The 22,925-nt window shown below is 45.0% G+C and overlaps 1 long non-coding RNA gene across 1 annotated transcript in view; it reads right to left on the reverse strand.

Moving 5' to 3' along the window:
• LOC126940785 (uncharacterized) overlaps positions 1–22,925 on the reverse strand; it is a 34,181-nt gene that overhangs the window by 8,843 nt on the left and 2,413 nt on the right. The gene's annotated exons all lie outside the window — the stretch shown is intronic.

The raw sequence follows: 22,925 nt of genomic DNA on the forward strand, positions 1-22,925 counted from the left end.
GGAAAGGAATTACATTAATAATAGGAATGGGTCTGAACACTATCTCGGCCCAGGGGGTTCTGTTAGTCTTATCCACATACAGAAATGAAGGATCTCTTCCATCTGAAGCATCACTAGCCCATTTGGGTATGTCCTCGTTATTATTTTCTCTTTGGAAAGGGAATGTACACAGGTCATCAGCCATTTAATTGAGGAGATAGTTTGGATGGACTGAACAAAAAGGGGTGTCGCCTCTGCTGGGTTAGTGATGGGCAAAGTGCAGGCAGCTGGGAAGATGGCCCCTCAGCCCAGGCCACTGACAAGCCGCATGCTTTCCCCCAGATAGGGGCAGTCTGTGGCTGGGTTGGGGAAGCCTGGCTGGGTCCCCACAGGCACCCTGATGTTCTGGGGGGCAGAGGGTGAGCAGTCTCTCCACGCAGGCTCTTCTCTGCTCTCGTTGTGGTTCCCACAGGTCAAGAAGGCCCTCTGGCCTCTGTTCTTCTCCTCTTAGTCCACTCCCCTCCCCCTGCGTTTACTCCAGCTGACCACTGTCTACTCACCTTTGAATGAACTTTGTTGCCCTGCAGGGCTCTGCTTTTTGAGTCACTAAAAGCTCTGCTCTTAAAAATCAGAGCTTTGGTTATTTCTATGATCTCTGAAGTGGATGTCGATAGTGGAACCTTGACCCTGGCTCTGTCTTTGCTTTCCAAGAAAGCACCATTTTAATTCACCTCAGCAAGAGATGCTCTGACTTACGAGTGCAAAAGAAGAAAAGCCCAGTCATACGTGAATAGCTTTAAAACATCTCAGTGTGCACCAGCATCACTGCACTGCTCCCACTCGAAACGGCCCATGGCTTTCTATTGTGCTTAAGACAAAAATATTCAATATGGCCCCAAAGAGCCCAAATGGTCTGGTTTTTGCCTTTCTGTCCACCTGGATATTGGCACTGCAGCCACTGCAGCCTGCTTTCTGTACCTCAAATAAGTCATGCTGTCTCCCCAAGGAATCTCGTCTCCCCTTTCTCCACCCTTAACTCCTTCTCCTCCTTCCTCTGGAAGACACCTCTCAAGCCACCCAGCTTCTGTGGTTCCTGTGGAATGAACCCCTATATCCTGCCTCCCTTTATCTCAGGTGTTTCCTTCACTTCTTGGGTTAGTTGGTTACTATCTCTCTGTCTCCCTGATTGTGTAAGCTGCTGGAGAACTGACGTGTAGTTCTTTTTCACCACTGGTCTTTAGCAAATGAATGGAAGAAATAGATGGGTGAATGGATGGTAGTTCCTCACTGAAGACAATCTTGCAGTATTGAAGTTGGCAATATTCTGGTGGTTTGATGCCAGGCTAAGTCTTTGAGGCTTTGCCACAAATAGGGAAAGGATATTGATCTGCAAAGGAGAGTTTAACTGGCTGGTGATATGAGAATCCATTGGGTCCTAACCCAATTTTATTCATCAACGTGATCAGTGGCCAGATAGAGCCTTCTGAATGGCTAGAATATATTGCTGCCTCTGGGATAATTTGAGGTGGGAGAATCAAATCTTCCTAAGTCACCTGCTTCTCCCCTCTGGAAATGTTACCCCTCGTGTGGGCTGCTCTTCAAGAAACTTCCACTAAATCCAAATAATTCTAGGAAGGCTCAGTCCTCATGAGCTACACTTTAGGCAGTTGAATGGACAGCTGAGCCCTGGAGATCAGGGGAGTGGGATGGGGAAGCAAGAGGCAGGTGGAAGGAGAGAGAAATGGAGAGGTGATCAGGAGGCAGGCAGTGCGGATGAAACCCTGGCAGGGGAGTCGGGCATCAAAGGTCATCATCACCTTCACAGATTTGCCACACTCTGGTCCTTTTACCTTCATGCCTCATGATTCGACAAAAATGTCCTTTCACCATTTTGACTTTTTTTCCACTTCAAGGAAAAAAGATACAAAAACAAACAGGATAAATTTATTTAGAGGTAAATGGAAGCATCCGGACATGGAGATGGGGTGTTTGGCGTGTGAACGTCTCCTCTGGAAAAGCTTAGCTTAGTCCTCCATTTATTCCTTCAAGCAATGCTACTGAGGTCTACCACGTACCAGGCACTGTGCAGCCACCGGAAATAGAGAGGGAACAAAATAGACAGTTTTATGCTGCAGAATTCTGGGAATTTCCCATGAAGGCTTTGAGAGAAAAGAGCATGCATTCTCTTGTGTCTGCCCGGTCTCCCACGGCTTGGAACTGCCTGGATGTGATGGGACGTGGGACTTGGGGCAAGTTGAGGAATATATTGTATTGTTGGGAGGCATAGCAAGCATATGAGCGAAAAGGAAGCACTCTTCTTCTTTCCCATCATGTTTGGGTTTTGGCGACAGGGTAGGGGAAGATAAGGGGAAAGAGGGATGTGAGTGAGGTGCTGGATTCCAGGAAATGTCCTCACTGAAGTTTGAATATTCTGATGGCCTGATGCCAGCCTGAGGCTTTGAAGCTTTGCTGCAAATAGGGAAAATATGTTGGTCTGCAAAGGAGAGTCTAACTGGCTGGTGATATTCAAATCCATTAAATTTGCTGCGTCTTATGTTATTTATTTTTGTTCCTGATACCCAATTTCTACACTTCTGCAGTTATGTAAGGGCTAGAATCTTCATGTCCTAGCATCCCACCCTTAATAAAATTCCCTTTATTCCTTTCCTCACATTTATTACACATCTTCCTCCCTCCCCAGGCCATGATAGTGGGCATGTACAAAATAAAGCTATCCTGCGATTTCAATCAAAGCCACATAATGTCTTTCTAAAGCACTACTCTGCTTTGAAAAGTCAATATTCCCCCACTGGCAATTTCCCATAATGCGGTTAGTTTAACAAAATAAAATTTGAGAAAACAAAACATTGTGAGAATGATTGTGTTCCTACAAGTTCTCCTTCATTTTCTACTCTTTGGCATTTCTTAGCATTTCTCATGTCCTACCTCATTGTTGGCTAAGTGAGAAAGCCAAGAAAAGCTGGCCTTAAGCCTTTTGAGAGAAAAGGGTGAAGTTTTTAGGGTCTCTTGCATGAAAGTGATAGAAACTTAATTTGAGCTAGCCAGAGTCAAAAATCAAGTAGGGCAGAGCTTGGGGCTTATTAGCAGAAGGAGAGGAGATGAATCCTGGGCAGTGGGATGAACAGGTGTCCACATGGAGGCCGAAAGCAAGTGGTTCCTTCTCCTTCCCAACCAGACCATTAGGAGAAAGGTCAGGGGTGGAGGCGCTGGGAGAGGCTTCTGCCGTTTGGGAAAGGTGTCTAGGCTGAGGGGTTGAAAGTGGTTAATTGGGAAAAGGGATTGTCCAGAGCAGTGTGGGACTCTGTTCTGCACCCCTTTGCTTGGCAAAAAGGAAAACCTCTCCAAAGAGCTGTCTGCAAAAGTTGTGTGCACTCTCACCAGCATGCTCCTGCATGGCATCCATCCACCCTGTGCACCTCCCTCCCCACTGAAGCTGTGCGGGACTAGATCACCAAGAGCCTCCAGATCGCCAACTTCAAGGGGTGTTTTGGTCTTTAAGTTGCTCTGTTGGACATACTCGTCCACTCCTCTTGAAACCTTATCCTTTCTTGAGCGTCTGGGCATCGCTCTTGGCCTCTAAGGTCCTGCACTCTCTCGGTTTTGCACCTACTTCCTGACCTCTGTCATTCTCCTCTGCGGGCTTCTCCTCCCCTTGCTCCCTAGCTGCTGGGCAGCATCAAGGTTTGGTCCTGGGCTCTCTTCTGGTGTCTGTCTATGTGCTCCCTTTAAGTAGTTTCAGTGATCAGCATTTCCACCTAGATGTCCTAGAGACATCTCCAATTCAGACATGAAAACAGGACCTTTGAAGCCCTTCACTCAGTCCAAGTCTCATCCTCCCCATACCTTCTTGTCTCTGCAAGAGGCACTGCCATTCACTTGGGTACTAGCGCCCGTAATTACTGCATCCCATCCCGGACTCACATGTCTATTCTCCTCTATCTAACCTCTGTCTAACCCAGTGGCAAGTTCTGTTGTCTGTATTTCAAACTATATCTGGTACAAGCCCATCTCTCTTTATCTCCACCACAACCATCTGGGTCAAAGCCACAGTCCCCTCTCATGTGGCCAACGGCAGCAGCCCCCTCACGGGTCTCCCTGTTTCCTCTTTTGCCACCTCCCACAATTTTCCACAAAGTGTTCTTTGAGAGGCAGATTATGTCACTTCCCTACTGAAATCCTTTCGCTGATGTTCCATTGCCCTGAGGATAAAGGCCAACAAACTTCCGCCTATTCTGGCTCCTCTTAACCTCACAGCCTCATCCCATGACCGTCTCCTGCTCTTTTGCTCTGCACCAGTCACACGGCCCCAGTGTTCTCGGACTACACACAGCTCTTCCCTGCCCTGGGGCCTTTGCACTCACTCCTTCCCCTTCCCCGACTTGGAAACATTTTTCTCTAATTGCTTCGTTGTCGTTATCTTTTTTCTAATCACTTATGACTCAGCCTAAATATCACCTCCTCAGAAAGACATTTGCTTTTTAGCACTCAGCTATTTCTCTCCGGTTACAAATGATCATTTGCAATCATTTATTCGTTTAATTATTTACTGTGTCTCACATTAGAAAGATTCCAAGGACAGGAATAAAAACATCTGTCATGTTCTCTAGTTCTCATTAATGACTAGCCCAAGACCTGGCAGATAATGTATACTCAAGGAATGGCTTTTGAATGATGAGTACAAATAGCATCAAGATAACTACCATTATGTCAGTCAGAGTTCTAATTTTGAGTGCTGAACTGTAAATGTTCTGTGGGTGAAACTTTTTTTGAAATATTTAAATGACCTGGAATTGAGATCATGTTATGTCTTAAGGTGAACTCAGAGAATTTCATGCTGCATTAATTTTCTTTTCTTTTCTTTCCTTTTTTTTTTTTTTTTTTTTTTTTTGAGGAGTCTTACTCTGTTGCCCAGGCTGGAGTGCAATGGTGGAGTGCTTGGCTCACTGCAACCTCTGCCTCCTGGGTTCAAGTGATTCTCCTGCCTCAGCCTCCCAAGTAGCTGGTATTACAGGCACCCACCACCATGCCCCACTAATTTTTGTATTTTTAGTAGAGACAGGGTTTTGCCATGTTGGCCTGGCTGGTCTCGAACTCCTGGCCTCAGGCTATCCACCAACCTTGGCCTCCCACAGTGCTGGGATTACAGGTGTCAGCCACGGCGCCTGGCCGGCATGAATTTTCAAACAGAACAAAGTTATATTCCTTTGGTAGGTGCAAGAGGAGGAAAATTTCTGTGGCAAGACTATTTATTACTCTGATCAAAAATGCTGCTAGCAAATAGGATCTAAGCGGACTATTACTGAAATGGATAGGAAACTGCCAAGGAATCTGTATCTATATGTGAAAAAAGGAAAAGAGTGAAAATAAAACTGAGATTCTTTTTTGGAAACAAAGCCACCACTTGCCATCAAAACGTTTCTGTTGCTGACCTGCTGACCACTGCACCCTCCCTCACCAAAAAAAACCCAAGAAATTATTTAAAAAGAATCCTTCAGAGTTATCAAGCAGATGAGATTCCTTGAAGCGGGAGTCTAAGGAGACACGTAAAGTTACTTCCTCACAATGTCGCTAACTAGTGAAAGGTGAGAAAGAGTTTTCTCAACGGTTGCAACATTTTCAATAAAAATATGTTCACCATTCAACAATGACACCACTGAGTCACTCTATTATTTAACATAAATTTATTTTTTTCAGATGAACGTTAAAAAATATATCAAATTATATTTTCAATTATATTTTATTAAGTGTTCTTCATTTTATGTGGATTTTGCTTATTTTTTGAGTATCTCATTTTTAATTAGTCTTTAATAATTTAGTGTTTGATAAAATATAACAATTATAAATGTTTTTATTGCTGTTTGTAACATGTTTATAATTTATCTGATGTGTAAGGTATTGAATATTTGTGTTCACTAATTTTTTTTTTTGAGACAGGGTCTCCCACTGTCACCCAGGCTGGAGTGTACCAGCATAATATCGGCTCATGGCAACCTCTGTCTCCCAGGCTCAAGCGATCCTCCCACCTCAGCCTCCCGAGTAGCTGGGAGTGTGTTAGGCATGTTCCACCACGCCCAGCTGATTTTTGTAGTTTTTGTAGAGACGGGTTTTCCCCGCGTTGCCCAGGCTGGTTTTGAACTCCTGGACTTAAGCGATCTGTCCACTTCAACCTCCCAGAGTGCTGGGATAATAGGCATGAGCCACTGCACCCAGCCATTTTCACTAATTTTTAAAATAAATGTCACACTCATAAGAATATCAGTACCAGTGCTACTGCTTTATTATAAATCTAAACAGAGCAGACAACATGACAGCTTTGTTGTTTTGTTCCAGCGCAGCGATCGCCACCCTCGCCTGGCCCCAGCAGCCGACAGCTCATCTATCACAGGATGCTTGTGCCCGCCTATCACAGGATGCCACTTATCACAGGCACCCTGTCTATCACAGGATGCTTCCTGATGATCAAGGTTTGAGGATCAAGGTGTTTGCAGCTTATCTCCTCTGGTCTGGACTGGGCTGATCCAAGTGTGCCTGATCCAAGCAGAGGTTTTGTGGTTACTCATCCACGGAAAGAGGAGGACCCTGCATGGAACACATGGTGTGTGTCCCTTTAACCACCACAGTTGTCCTACCGTGCGGGTAGCATTGATACTATTTTCAGTTGAGGACACTAGGGTTTAAAGAGCTTAGATAATTTCCCCAGATCCCGCAGCTAGTGAGTGTGGGAGCCAATAGCTGAGCCCATGCCAGTCAGACACCAAAGCCTTTCCATTCTGCCTCCCTTCCTGATGCCAGGAGCCACCAGACACTGCACTCTGGCAATAACCAGCTCCGGTGTCTCTAAGAGAGAAGGGTCAGGTGGCTTCGTGCTGTACTGGACCTGGGATAGAATTTCAGAACCAAGTTCAGGGTTGCAAAAAGTGATCCCAACAACGGACCAGGGAGGGCACCATGCAGAGCTGCCCTACCTTCTGTTGCTTGCTCCTAGCTGAATATAAAATGGAGAAGGGTGTTCTCTTCCTTGCTCTTGCCCGCAAGGGCACTTGACCTGCTAAGAGGAGAGAAGAGAATCTCCTTGATGGGAACTTCTATGGAGGCTTTCTCTAAGTTCAAATCCCTGGAAACACCAAAAATTCTGTACAATTTTAATTGCAGATGTTTCATTCATTAAACTTGATAATCAGTACTCCTGTTATTACTATCAATACTACTACTGTTATTACTATCCTGTTATTGCTATCAATAATACTGCTACTGTTATTACTATCCTGTTATTGCTATCAATAATACTGCTACTGTTATTACTATCCTGTTATTGCTATCAATAATACTGCTACTGTTATTACTATCCTGTTATTGCTATCAATAATACTGCTACTGTTATTACTATCCTGTTATTGCTATCAATAATACTGCTACTGTTATTACTACTACTGGTTAACATTTTCAGAAACCTAACTTGACTCTCCTCAACTGCAGCTTCTTAGCGAACTCATCATCTGTGGAGAAACTGATGAAGCTTTGGGATGGGAGTGTTGATGACGATTTAAAATAAAAGCTTTTTACTGCTTTTTGTGCACAGAACCACAAAGTTCATATTTTAATTGATGCCATAAGTATTTGAAAGAATTATCTTTACTTTTTTTTTTTTTTTTTGTCACCCAGGTTGGAGTGCAGTGGTACGATCTCAGCTCACTGCAAGCTCCGCCTCCTGGATTCACGCCATTCTCCTACCTCGGCCTCCCAAGTAGCTGGGACTACGGGCGCCCACCACCATGCCTGGCTAATTTTTTTTGTATTTTTAATAGAGACGGGGTCTCACCATGTTAGTGAGGATGGTCTCCATCTTCTGACCTCGTGACCCACCCTCCTTGGCCTCTCAAAGTGCTGGGATTACAGGCGTGAGCCACCGCGCCCGGCCAAATTATTACTATTTTTAGTTAAGGTTGTATATTCTAACTATAATCCACTAGGTACTTATCAATAATATCAACTTGCATCAGGACATTTTGTATGCTGTTTGTCTCAAATTGATTTTTAAATAAAATTCCTAGATTTTCAAATTCAGCACACATCCTATCAGATTATTCTGTTTGCCTTTGCTTTCGACTTCAAATAAAAGTTACTCCCTGCTAAATTGGATGGGTAAAATGTCTGAGTAATAATTGACTAAGCAGTCGTGACAACAGCAGTGAGCTCTGCAATGACGCACTCAAGCTTACCAGCACAAGTGTATCTGTAAGTGCATATTTTGAACTAGCCCAGCATTTGTTCCTGAGTCACGAACAAGTTGTGCAGTGACATTTATTCCTGGCTTTCACTCTTGTCTATAATCTTGGGAGACCAAGATAAAGAGACCAAGATTTTACAGATGAAGTAAAAATCCTTTGGGAGTAGATTAAAACAATTGTATGCACCCAAAGTATTGTAAAACACTTAGAGTCAAATCTCTCACAGGTAAAGGCAAATCCAAGGGGCTGTCACATCTGGTATGTCACTGAAAGCCTGAAATAAATTATATCAGCCTTTCTTAGCCCAAGGGTTGATTTTAATTCAAAACAATTCAGACTCATACTAGATTACAATAAAATGCAAATAGTCACCAGGCCTTGTACATTCTAAGTATTCTAGCTAAAGACTAAAAATGAAGAGTTGGCCAGGCGCGGTGGCTCATGCCTGTAATCTCAGCACTTTGGGAGGCTGAGGTGGGTGGATGACCTGAGGTCAGGAGTCAGAGACCAGCCTGGCCAACATAGCAAAACCCCGTCTCTACTGAAAAAAAAAAAAAAAAAAAAAAAAGCAAAAAAATTAGCCAGGCATGGTGGCAGGCGCCTGTAATCCGAGCTAGTTGGGAGGTTGAGGCAGGAGAATCTCTTGAACCCAGGAGGCAGAGGTTGCAGAGAGCCGAGATCGCACCGCTGCACTCCAGCCTGGGCCACAGAGTGAGACTCTATCCTAAAAGTAAAATAAATAGATCAATAAATAAATAAACGCAGAGTCCCACCAAGCCTTGCAGGCCACATTCAATCCACGTTTCAGGGAATTAAGCACTAAAAAGTCAGAAACACATTTAGGTTTGGGTGTAAGTTCTATGTGTTGGAAAATGTTACACTGTTTTATTGAAGTTTTTAAAAATTGAAACCATAAAATTAAGGAATACGGCTTTGCTGAATTCTTAAGAAACTGAGGACTTTATTTTTTCAATTTTCTGAGGCATGCAGTTTATTCAAAATAACCATTCTATTCCCCATGCAAGTTTAAAGAAACTGGACTATTTAAACCGTCAACCATTCCTAAGGAGCTATTTTTTAAAAATAGACTTTAATAGCAAACACTGGAAACAATTTAAAAGTACATCAGTAAAGAAAATGTTAAAATATAGAAAGTCCTCAGAGGTACATTACTCAGAAAAAAAGAAAAGTTGTAGAATACTATGCCCAGTACCATCCCATTAATTTTAAAAAGAATCCTGTATATGCGTATGCTTGCACACTCCAAACTGAAACAGTGGCAACATGGGAGAGAAGAGGAGGTTTGGGCAGAAAGTGGATGTGTTCATGTAAGATTTTGAAGTTAAACATTAACAAGCAAAACAAGACTAATAACAAACAAGAAACAAACAAAAAGTGCACGAGGATTCTGAACTAATCACAGCATGTATTCGGTTACCACAGCAAAGTCCCGCCGCCTGGGTGGCCTAAACAGCAGGGTTTTATTTTCTCACAGTTCTGGAGGCTGGAAGTCCAGCACGAAGGTGTTGGCAGGTGTGGCTTCTTCTGCCACCTCGCTCCTTGGCGTGCGGAAGGCCGTCTTCCCCCTTCCTCACACGGCCTTTCCTCTGTGCATGTGCAGCCCTGGGTTCTCTTTTTCCCCAGTGTGTCCTTACCCCCTTTTCTTATAAAGACACAATTGGCAGGGCACGATGTCTCATGCCTGTAATCCCAGCACTTTGAGAGTCTGAGGCGGGTGGATCACGAGGTCAAGAGATCGAGACCATCCTGGCCAACATGGTGAAATCCCTTCTCTACTAAAAATACAAAAATTAACTGGGCATGGTGGCACAACCCTGTAGTCCCATCTACTTGGGAAGCTGAGGCAGGAGGATCACTTGAACCCGGGAGGTGGAGGTTGCAGCAAGCCAAGATTGTGCCACCACACTCCAGCCTGGCAACAGAGTGAGAATTCACCTCAAAAAAAAAAAAAAAAAGACACCATCATATTCCATTAGGACCCACCCTATATTTTAACTTAAAAGACCCTGTCTCCATTAGGACCCACACTATATTTTAACTTAAAAGACCCTGTCTCCAAAAATGGTTACATTTTGAGGGACTAGGGGATGGACTTCAGCATGGGAATCTCAGGAGCACAATTCGGCCCCTAACGCAGTGTTTCTGTTTCTGGTTCTAACCTGTTTGTGCTTCACAGTGTATTGGTTTTAACAACAACTACGCAGTTTTGCACTCTAGGTGGGCACATGACTTTGAAAATGTATTCTCAGAAACTAAGTCTTAGATACAAAAATCCCCTGCAGCTTCACTAGGATACAATGTGAAGGTGGTGCCTCTCAAGCTAGTTCTCTGAGCCTCTCCTTCACGCTCACATGGAGCTTCATTCCTAGTTCCATCGCCCTGCCTCAGCCGTGTCCTGGGTGTCTCCTCTGTCTCTCAACATCCACGTGGGTTTGCCACATAGTGGTTATTACGGGTTGAATTATGTCCTCCCAAAAGTCATACGTTGAAGAAGTCCTACCCCCAGGACCTCAGAATGTGACCTTATTTGGAAATAGGGTCGTTGCTGATGTAGTTGGTTAAGATGAGGTGATGCTGGAATAGGATGGGCCCTAATCCAAGATGACTGATGTCCTTATAAAAAAAGAGGAGATTTGGACTCAGACACACCCAGGGAGAATGCCACGTGAACATGAAATCGGAGACTGGGGTGATGTGTCTGCAAGCCGAGGAAAGCCAAGACGGCCAGCCAGCCACCAGGCAGTGGAGAGAGGCCTGGAGTCCCTCTTGGCCCTCAGAGAAACCAGTCCTACAGACACCTGGGGCTCAGTCTTCTCGCCTCCAGTACTGGGAGACGATAAATGTCTGTGTTTCAGTCACCCAGTTGGAGGTACTTTGTTACGACAGTCCTAGCAAACAAATACAGTAAGTATCAATAAAGAGTGAGGACGGGTGCGGTGGCTCAAGCCTGTAATCCCAGCACTCTGGGAGGCCAAGGCGGTGGATCACTTAAGGTCAAGGGTTTGAGACCAGCCTGGCCAACATGGTAAAACCCCATCTCTACTAAAAATACAGAGGTTAGCCAAGTGTGGTGGCCGGCACCTGTGATCCCAGCTGCTGAGGAGGCTGAGACAGAAGAACTGCTTGAACCCAGAAAGCAGAAGCTGCAGTGAGCCGAGATCACACCACTGCACTCCAGCCTGGGCAACAGAGCAAGACTCTGCCTTAATCAATCAATCAATCAATCAATCAATCAAAGAGTGAAAAGAGGCACCGTTAACAGCTACACTCAGGCCATAGGCATCACTGGGACATATGGCTCCCCTTCCTATAAATCATTGCTGAATTTGATTCTCTTTAGTTTCTTGTCCTTTTTTGCTGTCTCTCCTCCCGATAAGAATGTGTAGGACCTTGGGTGACAGGAAGAAGGTCTATTTCTTCACTGCAGAATGTCTCATTCTACCTCCAATGAATCAAATGTTTTCTTGAGTGCTACTCACATCGTCATTTGCTTAAAGTAATGAGGAACAGTGAGAAGAGTTCAGATCAGAAGCAGCGAGCTTTGCATCAACGCACTCCAGCTTACCAGCACAAGCCTATCTGTAGGTGGGTGCAGAGTTCGAACTGGCTCAGCATTTGTTCCTGAGTCAAGCACAAGCTGTGCAATAACGTTCGTTTCTGGCTTTCACTCTTGTCTATGGTCTTGGAGACAGTTCTCAAATATTTACAGCTACAGTTCTTACTTTTTACTTGGGAGCTTGTCTTGGGGATCCCCATAGCAGTTCTGGGGAACTGAGACCAGGGACCAAATTTGCATTTGTGGCTCATGCGCCTACCCCATCTGGCAAGGCTAAGTTCTACCTGTTCCATTGCTTCAAATCCGGGCATTCATTCTTGCAGCTGTGGGTCAGACAACACAAAGCCCCAATTTTAATGTTTGTTTTCCTGTTTGGTGTGGATACCCTATCTGTCTCTGCAATGCACTCATGAACACATAAGCCAAAAATAGCTACGGTGGGTCATAGGTCAAAGCAATTCATGAAGATAAACTTTCTGAGAAATTTGCTCTGAAAATCTTTTGCAATTATGGGATCAGTATAATTATGTCTGATGGTTTCTACCACTCAGGAACTGTTTAATCTCCATCCCTTGGGAAGTGGGGTCAAGATGATGTGGGTTCAGGTTGTAGGAGGTAGGTGTCCAGGAGTAGGGGCAATATGTGGAGTGGCAATTACTAGAAAAAACAAAAACCCCAAGGCAGTCCCAGGCCAGGGTCAGAATCAAGCAGCAGGGCCAGGCCTCCCAGCCGTGTGAATCTGGGCCAAGGCTGTATGTGTGTATGTGTGTGCGTGTGTGAGTAAGAGAAGGCACCAATGCACTGAAGAGAACAAAGCAGATAGAAATAGGATAAAAATCTGGAGTTATTCCTGACCCCAAATTAGGCCACTTAAGTGCTGTGTTTGTTAAAGTAGCATCCATGGCTTCCGAGATGCATATGTAAGATGCATGAAGAAATGAGAGGCATTTTCCAGCTGGTTATCTTTTACGTCATCGCTTGATCAAAGGCAATTCTAGCACTTTGGGAGGCAGGGACGGGAGGATCACTTGAGCCTAGGAGTTTGAGACCAGCCTGGGCTACATAGTGAGACTGCATCTCTACTGAAAATAAAAAAATTAGCTGGGCATGGTGCACACGCCTTTAGTCCCAGCTACTCAGGAAGCTGAGGTGGGAGAATCGCTTGACCCCAGGAGTGCGCGGCTGCAGTGAGCCACGATTGGACCACTCTACTCCAGCCTGGGTAGCAGAGACCCCATTTCTGAAAAACAAAAATAATACTTTAAAAATAAGGATAGGCCAGGCGTGGTGGCTCACAACTGTAATCCCAGCACTTTGGGAGGCCGAGGTGGGAGGATCATGAGGTCAGGAGATCGAGACCATCCAGGCTAACACGGTGAAACCCTGTCTCTATTAAAAATACAAAAAAATTAGCCAGGTGTGGTGGTGGGCGCCTGTAGTCCCAGCTACTTGGGAGGCTGAGGCAGGAGAATGGCGTGAACCCAGGAGACGGAGCTTGCAGTGAGCCGAGATCATGCCACTGCATTCCAGCTTGGGCGAACAAGGGAGATTCCGTCTTAAAAATAATAATAATAAAAATTTAAAAAATAAGGATAACATTGGCCAGATGCAGTGCCTCATGTCTGTAATCCCAGCACTTTGGGAGGCTGAGGCTGGCGGATCACCTGAGGTCAGGAGTTCGAGACCAGCCTGGCCAACATGGTGAAACCCCGTCTCTACTAAAAATACAAAAAAATTAGCTGGGCGTGGTGGCAGGTGCCTGTAATCCCAACTACTTGGGAGTCTGAGGCAGGAAAATCACTTGAGCCCAGGAGGCGGAGTTCGCAGTGAGCCGAGATCGCGCCCCTGCACTCCAGCCTGGGCAATGAGAGCGAAACTCTGTCTCCAAAAAATAAATAAACAAATAAAGATAACACTGCCATCAAGTTCTATGAAGGCCTTGCATGGTATGATTGAAATAATGTGATGTAGGGATGTAGCTCTTGGATAAAGAGTAGACTAAGAATCGTTGGATAAATGGGCATACACACTAGCTGAGCGTCTCCCACGCCTGGTAAGCGGCAGACCTGCCTCGACAGGCTTCTGGTGTGCTCCCTCCTGCCGCTCCGTCCACCAGATGACAGTGACAGCCTCTGCAGTGGTGTGGAAATCAGCACGTTCTCTTTCTCACTCTGAAGGAAAAGGCTGGGAATGATCTCACCCCAAGACCTCATTGTTCTGCCAAGTCAATCACCCCCGAGGCTCCAAAGCGTTTGCTCCTCGGTGCTGACTTTCGTGGAGCCTCTAATGAGGCCCAGCACGGCCTAGCGTTGTGTCCTCCAGGCCTCGTCGTCTGCCTTTCTTGGAACGTGGACTGAGAGCTTGTTTTGGATCGTCACCAATCAGGCCTTCGCTATGGCCAGGAGGTCTCAGTAGACAAGCCGGGTAATTGAACATATGCAAGTTGTTTATTTTGTCCATAAAGCAGTGACCACACTCGGAGGAGAAATTGCCTTGTTAAAAAAAATACTCTGTTCCTCATCACTCGATGCCTGGCTCTGCCAGCTGCAGGGACTTTCCAGCAATTAAAATAAACAATTCCACATGGGCACAGTCAACCTTGCAGAAAAAAGGTGTCAGGAAATAAAGATGTCACAGAATTTGAAATAAAATGTGTTTAAGAGCAGCCTGGCTCTCTTGAATTGGAAAGTGGCTTTTCTTGGAGCTGTAAGAGTCTTAACGACTTTAGAACTGGAAGAGAATGGAGTGTCCATGTGGTCCAGCCTCCATGTTTGACGGCGAAGGAAACTGAGAGCTGGTTTTTCCAGTACTGCAATTGGGCTGTGGAAGAGCTGAGACTATAAACCTGCGCCTGACTCTCAGGGCTGTGCCTTCCTGTCTTTTGGAGATGATCAGTAGGGACAAGAGCCGTCAAAGAAGGCTCCAGGAGACAGCTCTGGCTGTAGATCTGGAATTAGAGGGCCTAGTGGAGATCACTACAGGGCAGGGGACAAATGAGAATGAGAATGAAGGCCCAGGGGCAGGAGTGAACAGGATATATTCCTGGAACCAGAGAGGAGATTAGCCTGGTAAGTTGTGGGGGAAAGTAAGGATTAAAGTTGGATAGTAGAATACATTGGTTAGTCAGAGGCAGCAATCGCAGGAACCAGGTGCCAGGCTAGACAGTTAAAGCAGAAAGGACTTAGCAGTATATGCTACTTGGACAATGGAAAGAAGAAACAAAGCCTCTAGTCTCTAGGTTAAGCTTCTAAGAATGACTATTTTTTTCTTTCTTTCTTTCCCTTCCTCCCCCTCCCTCCCTCCCTCCCTCCCTCCCTCCCTCCCTCCCTCCCTCCCTCCCTCCCTCCCTTCCTTCCTTCCTTCCTTCCTTCCTTCCTTCCTTCCTTCCTTCCTTCCTTCCTTCCTTCCTTCCTTCCTTCCCTCCCTCCCTCCCTCCCTCCCTCCCTCCCTCTCTCTCTCTGTTTCTTTGTTTCTTTCTTTCTTGATGGAGTTTTGCTCTTGTTGTCCAGGCTGGAGTGCAATGGTGTGGTCTCAGCTCACTGCAACTTCTGCCTCCTGGTTTCAAGTGATTCCCTTGTCTCAGTGTCCCAAGGAGCTAGGATTACAGGCATGTGCCACCAGTCCAGCTAACTTTTTGTATTTTTAGTAGACACAGGGTTTCACCATGTTGGCCAGACTGGTCTCCAATTCTTGACCTCAGGCGATCTGCCAGCCTTGGCCTCCCTAAGTGCTGGGATTACAGGTGTGAGCCACTGCACCTGGCCAACCAAGAATGACTCTTAACCACACTGTAGAAGTGGTCACCAAGAGAGCAGAGAGGGCTCTGCTATGACCTGGCAGCTGCCACATTAAGAAGCTGCCTCCAGACCAGGAAGCCACTGCCTCCAAACCAGACCCCCCTGCCCTTGTCGCAACCCACGCTGGCAAAATGGATGCTTCACCCCCAGTTCTCTTCCACATACCTCAGCTTTGAATCAGATCTCACCAAGTGCATCTGACAGTCGGAATCTCCTCACAGCTGGGATTCTAACTGCGGTAGAGTCAGAAAAATGTAATTTTTAGCTCTCAATTTGGGCGGCTTATGAAAGGAATGCTGGAAGGGTTTGGGATGGATGCTGAACAAGCCACTCCACAGTATTCACTGCACATGGAGAGCTTGGAGCCACAGGACAGGGACCTGTGATCGGGAGCCTGGGCTTGCGTCGTCACAAGTAAGGAGTTGCTGATAATTTCTTGGTTAGAAGAGAGTCATGAAGAAAGTGATTTTGAAATGATTTCTCTAAAGATATTATGCAGGCTTGACTTGTCAACAGGAATTCTCGGATAAGGAGGAATGTATAGGAGGTGATTGCATCATATGCGTAAGAGATAATGAAGCCTTGGAACAGGCTGACAAGAGTAGAGAGGAAGAGGATAATAACTAATAGCAAATTGGGAAGATTTGGTGATTAATGAAATGAGAAATAAAATGAACCATAAACTCCACGAGCAGAGACTATGCCACTTGTCCTTGAACTGCGAGTATCTCTGCCAGTGCTTGGCATGTGATACGTGCCCAGTGAATGACTAGGAAATGAATGAAAGGGAAAAGTCAAAGATGGCGAGTGATCACCGAAAGGAACGTTTTAAAATAACTATTGAAAACACGGAGAGTCAATAGACTTTGCTATTTTCCCCTCTTTGGGACCACCAGCCTGAGAAGTAAACAGAGCACTTTACAAAGAGTCAAAGAGTCAAGGGGGAGACTGGGGATACTGAGGGGCAGAGGAATGGGAGAAATGGGAAAAGTGAAGCACAGAACTGACTCCCCAGCAGAAAGGAGGGTTCCAGGACTACGCCTAAATCGGAAGAACCATCTGAAGCCCCATGTGGGAATGTTGACACCTGCCATTCCCACACCACCCCTGCAGCCAGGCAGAGTGATCCCAGGTTCCACACAGCAATACAGCAGCAAAGAGCAGGGTGCAGCTTCTCCAACAGGCTGCACATGGCCACAGTCAAGCTTTCTGCCCTTTCCTTCTATTCCCCCACTCCATTGCCTCAAACTCCAGAACACTGTAATTAGACAACTAACATGTAGATTATTAAAAAATCAAAGGACTAGACATAGCTAAAAATTCAAGCACACTGGCACAGAAGAAAGGTTTCCAGTAATCTCAGTGTATGCAAACGAAGACAACAGAGATGTTAAAACGGAGAGGAGAATGGATATGGTACAGAAAAGAAGAGAAACCAACATAAGAACAATCGTGTGTTCCTGAAGCAGAGGATTGAAAAGGGGTGGAGAAGGTTTACTCAAAGATATCTACATGGGCTCTCCCAGGCAGGATTGACTCTGCAAATTAAAAGCACACCCCATGTTCTTGGAGATTTTGATACTCCAGGAGGTTCTGTGCCAAAAAATCTCCAGGCATCCAGAAAAACACAAATCAACTGCAACAGAAATCAACTACAACAGAAACAAATTAGACCAGCCTGAGAATTCTTCATAGCAATCAAAGCCGTAAGACAATGGAGTAACGTCAACAGAGTTCCAGGAAGTGTGACCTGAGACTATCTAACCTGTCAAGGTGCCCTTCAAATGGAAAGGGAACAGGCAGACATCTCCACACAATGTCATGAATCTTCTCGAAAAAACATTTACCATAAAACGTTGGGAGTTTGAGACCAGCCTGGCCAACATGGCAGAACCCCGTCTCTACTAAAAATACAAAAATTAGCTGGGTGTGGTGGCACGGACCTGTAATTCCGGCTACTCGGGAGGCTGAGACATGAGAATTGCTTGAACCCAGGAGGTGGAGGTTGCAGGAGCCAAGATCGTGCCACTGTCCTCCAGCCTGGGTGACAGAGCGAGACTCTGTCTCAAAAACAAAACAAACAAACAAACAAAAAAACAAGCAAAAAAAAGTTACCAACTTTAGGTGAATCATGATTTAAAAACAAAAATGACAAGGAGTAGGAAAGCCCTGATAAAAGACTGACAAGTAAGTGAAACTCGTTTAAATATTGAATTAAAACTGAACAATTAGGAGAATACTAATTAAAGAGCACAGTGCAAGTGATGGAAACCTGGAACTTTTTTTTTTTTTTTTTGAGACGGAGTTTCACTCTTGTCACCCAGGCTGGAGTACTGTGGCGCGATCTCGGATCACTGCAACCTCCAACTCCCGGGCTCGAGAGATTCTCCTGCCTCAGCCTCCCAAGTAGCTGGGATTACAGGCGTCCACCACCACGCCTGGCTAGTTTTTGTATTTTTAGTAGAGACGGGGTTTCACCATGTTGGCCAGGCTGGTCTCAAACTCCTGACCTCGGGTGATTCACCTGCCTCGGCCTCCCAAAGTGCTGAGATTACAAGTGTGAGCCACTGCACCCGGCATGGAACATTTTGAGATAATCATGTAACCTACAAAATACGGAGGGGGTTAGGTGGAAGAAGTATTAATATTTTCGTCTTTCATAGCAGGGAGTCAGTATTTTCTGAAATTGATATGTAATGTGTAATACAAACAATAATGCCAGTGTCTTCTCTTCTGCGTCCCTCATAATTACTCTTTTCTTAATCCTAGACAGATTTTTAAGAAATCATCCTGTAGTGGTGAAGATATTTTTATGTGACAGTCAGTGTGTCCTTTGGTTTCACTTCAGTTTCTTATGTTAAATTTAACTAAAATTAAATACCTAAAAATTGTAAATGGCTGCAATTACATGATCCCAAGTTTTTAAATGTGAATTTGTTTATTAACCATTTCAACTATCTGTATGAAAGAAAAATATTCCGTTAATATTCTTACTTAAGAGTGATGGGCCGAGTGCAGTGGCTCACGCCTGTAATCCCAGCGCTATGGGAGGCCAAGGTGGGAGGCTTACTTGAGGCCAGAAGTTGGAGACCAACCTGGGCAACATAGGGAGACCCTGTCTCCTCAAAAAAAAAAAAAAAAGAGTGAAGGGCTTGGGGTAATGTGAAACATTTTCATCTCTTCATGTTTAGGACCGTTTAAATTCCTTATAGTAAGCATTTTTTAAACAAAAATTTATAATTTCTTGCAATATAAAGACTGAAGGGAAATATGCCAAGGTGACAACCAGAGTTCATTCCATGTGATGTGAATGTGGATGATACCTGTGCAACTGTCTTTGAAAAAAGTCCAAACCTCAAAGTCATTGGCAGGGCTTCCAAGGTTCCTCAGTCACATTCTTTGCTTACTTTTCCAGCCTCCCCTTTCTCAATTCCTTTGTAGAGATGGGGTCTCTCTATGTTGCCCAGGCTGGTCCCAAACTGCTGGGCTCAAACAACCCTCCTGCCTTGGCCTCCCAAAGTGCTGGAATTATAGGCATGAGCCACCTCACCCAGCCCCATTTTAACCAGTTTTAAGTGTGTAATTCAAAAGTGTTAAGTACATTCACAATGTTATGCATCCATCACCACTTTCAATTCCCAGAACGTTCTCACCGTTCCAAACTGAAACTCTATACTCAACAAACAACAACGCCCCACTCTTAGCCCCAGGCGGCCACCATTCTACTTTCTGTCTCTGTGAATGTACCTGTTCTTGGGACTGCACATGAGCGGGATCATGCAGTATTTGTCCCTCTATGACTGGCTTATTTTATTTAGCATAGTGTTTTCTATGTTCACGCATTTTATAGCACGTGTCAGAATGTCCTTCCTAGTTAAGGCTGACTAATATTCCATTGTACATGCTACATTTTAAATATCCATTTGCATTTTGTGTATAATGCTACATTTTGTATATCCATTTGCATCTTGTGTATGCTGCATTTTGTATGTCCTTTGATGAACATCTGGGTCATTTCCACCCTTTGGCTGTTGTGAGAATGCTGCTATAATCACTGATGCACAAGTCCTACTCGTTTGTAAGGATTCCTGCTGAATATCATCTTCTGAAAGCCATTCCTGGTTTCCTTATTTGGGGCTGGGTACCTACCCATTGTGTTCTTGTGATGTCTTGTGTATACACCATCTTATTTGTTAGGTTATCCTGCAATTGCTGGTTTGTAAGTTCTGCTTGCCATCTTCCCCACTAGACTATGGGCTTCTTGAGAGTAGAGATCACTTCATTTGACTCGGAATCCTTACTAGCTCACCTAATGCTTAGAACACAGGCGACAGTCAATACTATAGCAGAAAGGGTTTCACTGTCCAGGTTTGCAACACATTCTAGTAATATAGCTGGACCTCTGATGTTAGAGGATAAGAATCCCACAGGACAGGTATGGTGGCTCACACCTGCAATCCCAGCACTTTGGGAGGTTAAGGCAGAGTTCAAGATCAGCCTGGGAAACATAGACACTCTGTCTGTACAAAATTTTTTTAAAAAAATTAGCCAGATGTGGTGGAGCATGCCTGTGATCCCAGCTACTTGGGAGGCTGAGGTGGGAGGATTGTTGGAGCCTGGGAGATTGAGACTGCAGTGAGCCAGGATTGCATCACTGCACTGCAGCCTGGGTGACAGAGCAAAATCCTGTCTCAAAAGAAAAATAAGAATACCTCAGACAAAGCCAGAAAACCAAATAAACAGGAAGAGTGAGGCAAGGGTTCCAAAGATGTCCTATTTTGGGGAGCTATTATGGCAGGAGCCCCCACCCACGTTGCTGAATGTTTTACCTTTCATGAGAGTTCTCAGTTGCACAGTGTGTTAGTGAGGTTCTCCAGAGAAGCAAAACCAACAGGATGTATACATAGAGAAACAGGGATTTATTACAAAGCATTGGCTCCCACAATTACGGAGGCTGGCAAGCACTAAGCTCCGCAGGGGAAATTGGCCAGCTGGAGCCCCGGGAGAGCCAGCAGTGCACTTCCAAATACTGGCAGGCTTGAGACCCAGACTAACATTTCAGTTCAAGTCCAAAGGCAAGAAAAAGCCAATGTCAGGCAGGAAGAATCCTCTCTTAAACTGTGGAGAATCAGTCCTTTTGTTCTAGTCTAGCCTTCCACTGATGGGACGAGGCCCACCCGCATGGAAGGGACAATCCGTTCTACTCAGTCCGCTGATTTCAACACTAACTGCATCCACGACACCCTCACAGAAACACCCATATGTTTGACCAAACATCTGGGCACCCTGTGGCCTAGTCAAGTCAAACATAAAATTGACCATCACACATAGCTTCTCAAGTCACGCACATGCCTTTTTCGGATCCAACGTGAGGATAAAGCAGAAAGTCACATTAAGAGGGTGTGAACCCCGAAAAGCTGAGACAGGTCTCAGTCAATTTAGAAAGTTTATTTTGCCAAGGTTGAGGACGCATGCCCGTAACACAGTCTCAGGAGGCCCTGATGACATGTGGCCAAGGTGGTCAGAGCTCAGTTTGGTTTTCTACATTTTAGGGAGACATGAGACATCAATCAGCATATGTAAGATGAACATTGGTTCCGTCTGGAAAGGCAGGACAACTTGAGTAGGAGAAGGGCATCCATTTGTCTCTTATCTGCCTATTTGTCTCTTATCTGCCAGGTCATAGGCAGATAAGAGACAAATGGATGCATTCTTTTGAGTTTCTGATTAGCCACTCCAAAAAAGGCAATTAGATATGTGTTTATCTCAGTGAGCAGAAGGTGACTTTGAATAGAATGGGAAACAAATTTGCCCTAAGCAGTTTCCAGCTTGACTCTTCCCTTTAGCTCAGTGGTTTTGGGACCCCAAGATATTTTCCTTTCACAAGGGAAACTAGCCTATGTCCCAGGAGGTGGACGGAGCTGCCTTTGAAAGCATGGGTCCAATGAGTCTACACTCATTGCTGTGGGCACAGGCCACCAGTAGACTTAGGGGCTGAGGATGAATGAGCACAGCTGACTAGGAAAACACCTTTAAAGCAGGAAACTGGCCCGGTGCGGTGGCTCATACCTGTAATCCCAACACTTTGGGAGGCCGAGGTGGGCGGATCACCTGAGGTCAGGAGTTTGAGACCAGCCTGGACAACATGATGAAACCCCGTTTCTACTAAAAATACAACAATTAGCCAGGTGTGGTGGCGTGCGCCTATAGTCCCAGTTACTCGGGAGGCTGAGGCAGGAGAATTGCTTGAGCCCGGGAGGTGGAGGTTGCAGTCAGTTGAGATCGCACCACTGCACTCCAGCTGGGCGACAGAGCAAGACTTCATCTCAAAAAAAAAAAAAAAAAAAAAGAAAAGAAATAAAAATAGGAAACAAAGTGCCCCAAGCCATGATTACTGCGTTGAAATCTTACTTTGAGAAAACTATATTCTAAAGTTGAGTACGCAAAACTGGAGAAAAATGAGGATAAAGTAAGGCCATGGAATACAAGAAACCCAGCCTACTGTACGAAGCCTGGTTTATATACATTTTCTTTCCACAATATTTCCCTAGTCTTGGCATGTAAGCTTTGTCCAAGCCTCTATCCGGTAGGGAATCTTGGCTTAGACAATATACTAAGGGATGGTCACATTTTCGTTACAACAGGAAAGTGGTTCTTTGGAGAAACTGATGATGTAAGGAGGTCTTTATAATTAAGTACAAGTCCCAAGACCATCCTGGCTTGTCAAGGAAAAACACACTAGAAAGGAGATGGCAGGGAAGGGACGGGCTGCCAAGAGATGAAAATAGGAATGTGTATAGGCAGGAAAATAACACTGACAAAGGGAAGAAAGGCAGGAACCAGCAGAGAAATTAAGGAGGGATGGAATCAGATTTGGAAACGTGCTTGGACGTAAACTAATTCATCCTTACGTCCAATACATGACTCTTCTCTCTCCTACCTACTAGGCAGGGCATTTTTGCTTTCTGACAGCATCTACTTGAACACCTCCTGCGATGGAAGCTCACTATCAAAAATAACTCCTTTCCTTTTTGCACGGTGCTGAGCCAAACTGAATCAAACTTTGTCTACCTGCAAATTCTGCCCATTAGCTCTGTTCTGACCACTGCAGCAACTCTCAATAGGTATGACGCCTTTTGACACAGCGGCCCTTCAAGTAACTTCAGTTTCTTCTCTCTGGCTGGGGGTTAAACATCAACACTTCCTCTGACAGCACCACCCTGACACCATTTCTAGATCCTACATGATCCTGGTTGGTCATTTGTGAACACACTTCAGATGTGTCAATAACTTTGAAATGTGGAACCTAGAACTGAACACAAC

The sequence above is a fragment of the Macaca thibetana genome, chromosome 17, assembly GCF_024542745.1.
Source record: "Macaca thibetana thibetana isolate TM-01 chromosome 17, ASM2454274v1, whole genome shotgun sequence".
NCBI lineage: Eukaryota > Metazoa > Chordata > Mammalia > Primates > Cercopithecidae > Macaca > Macaca thibetana.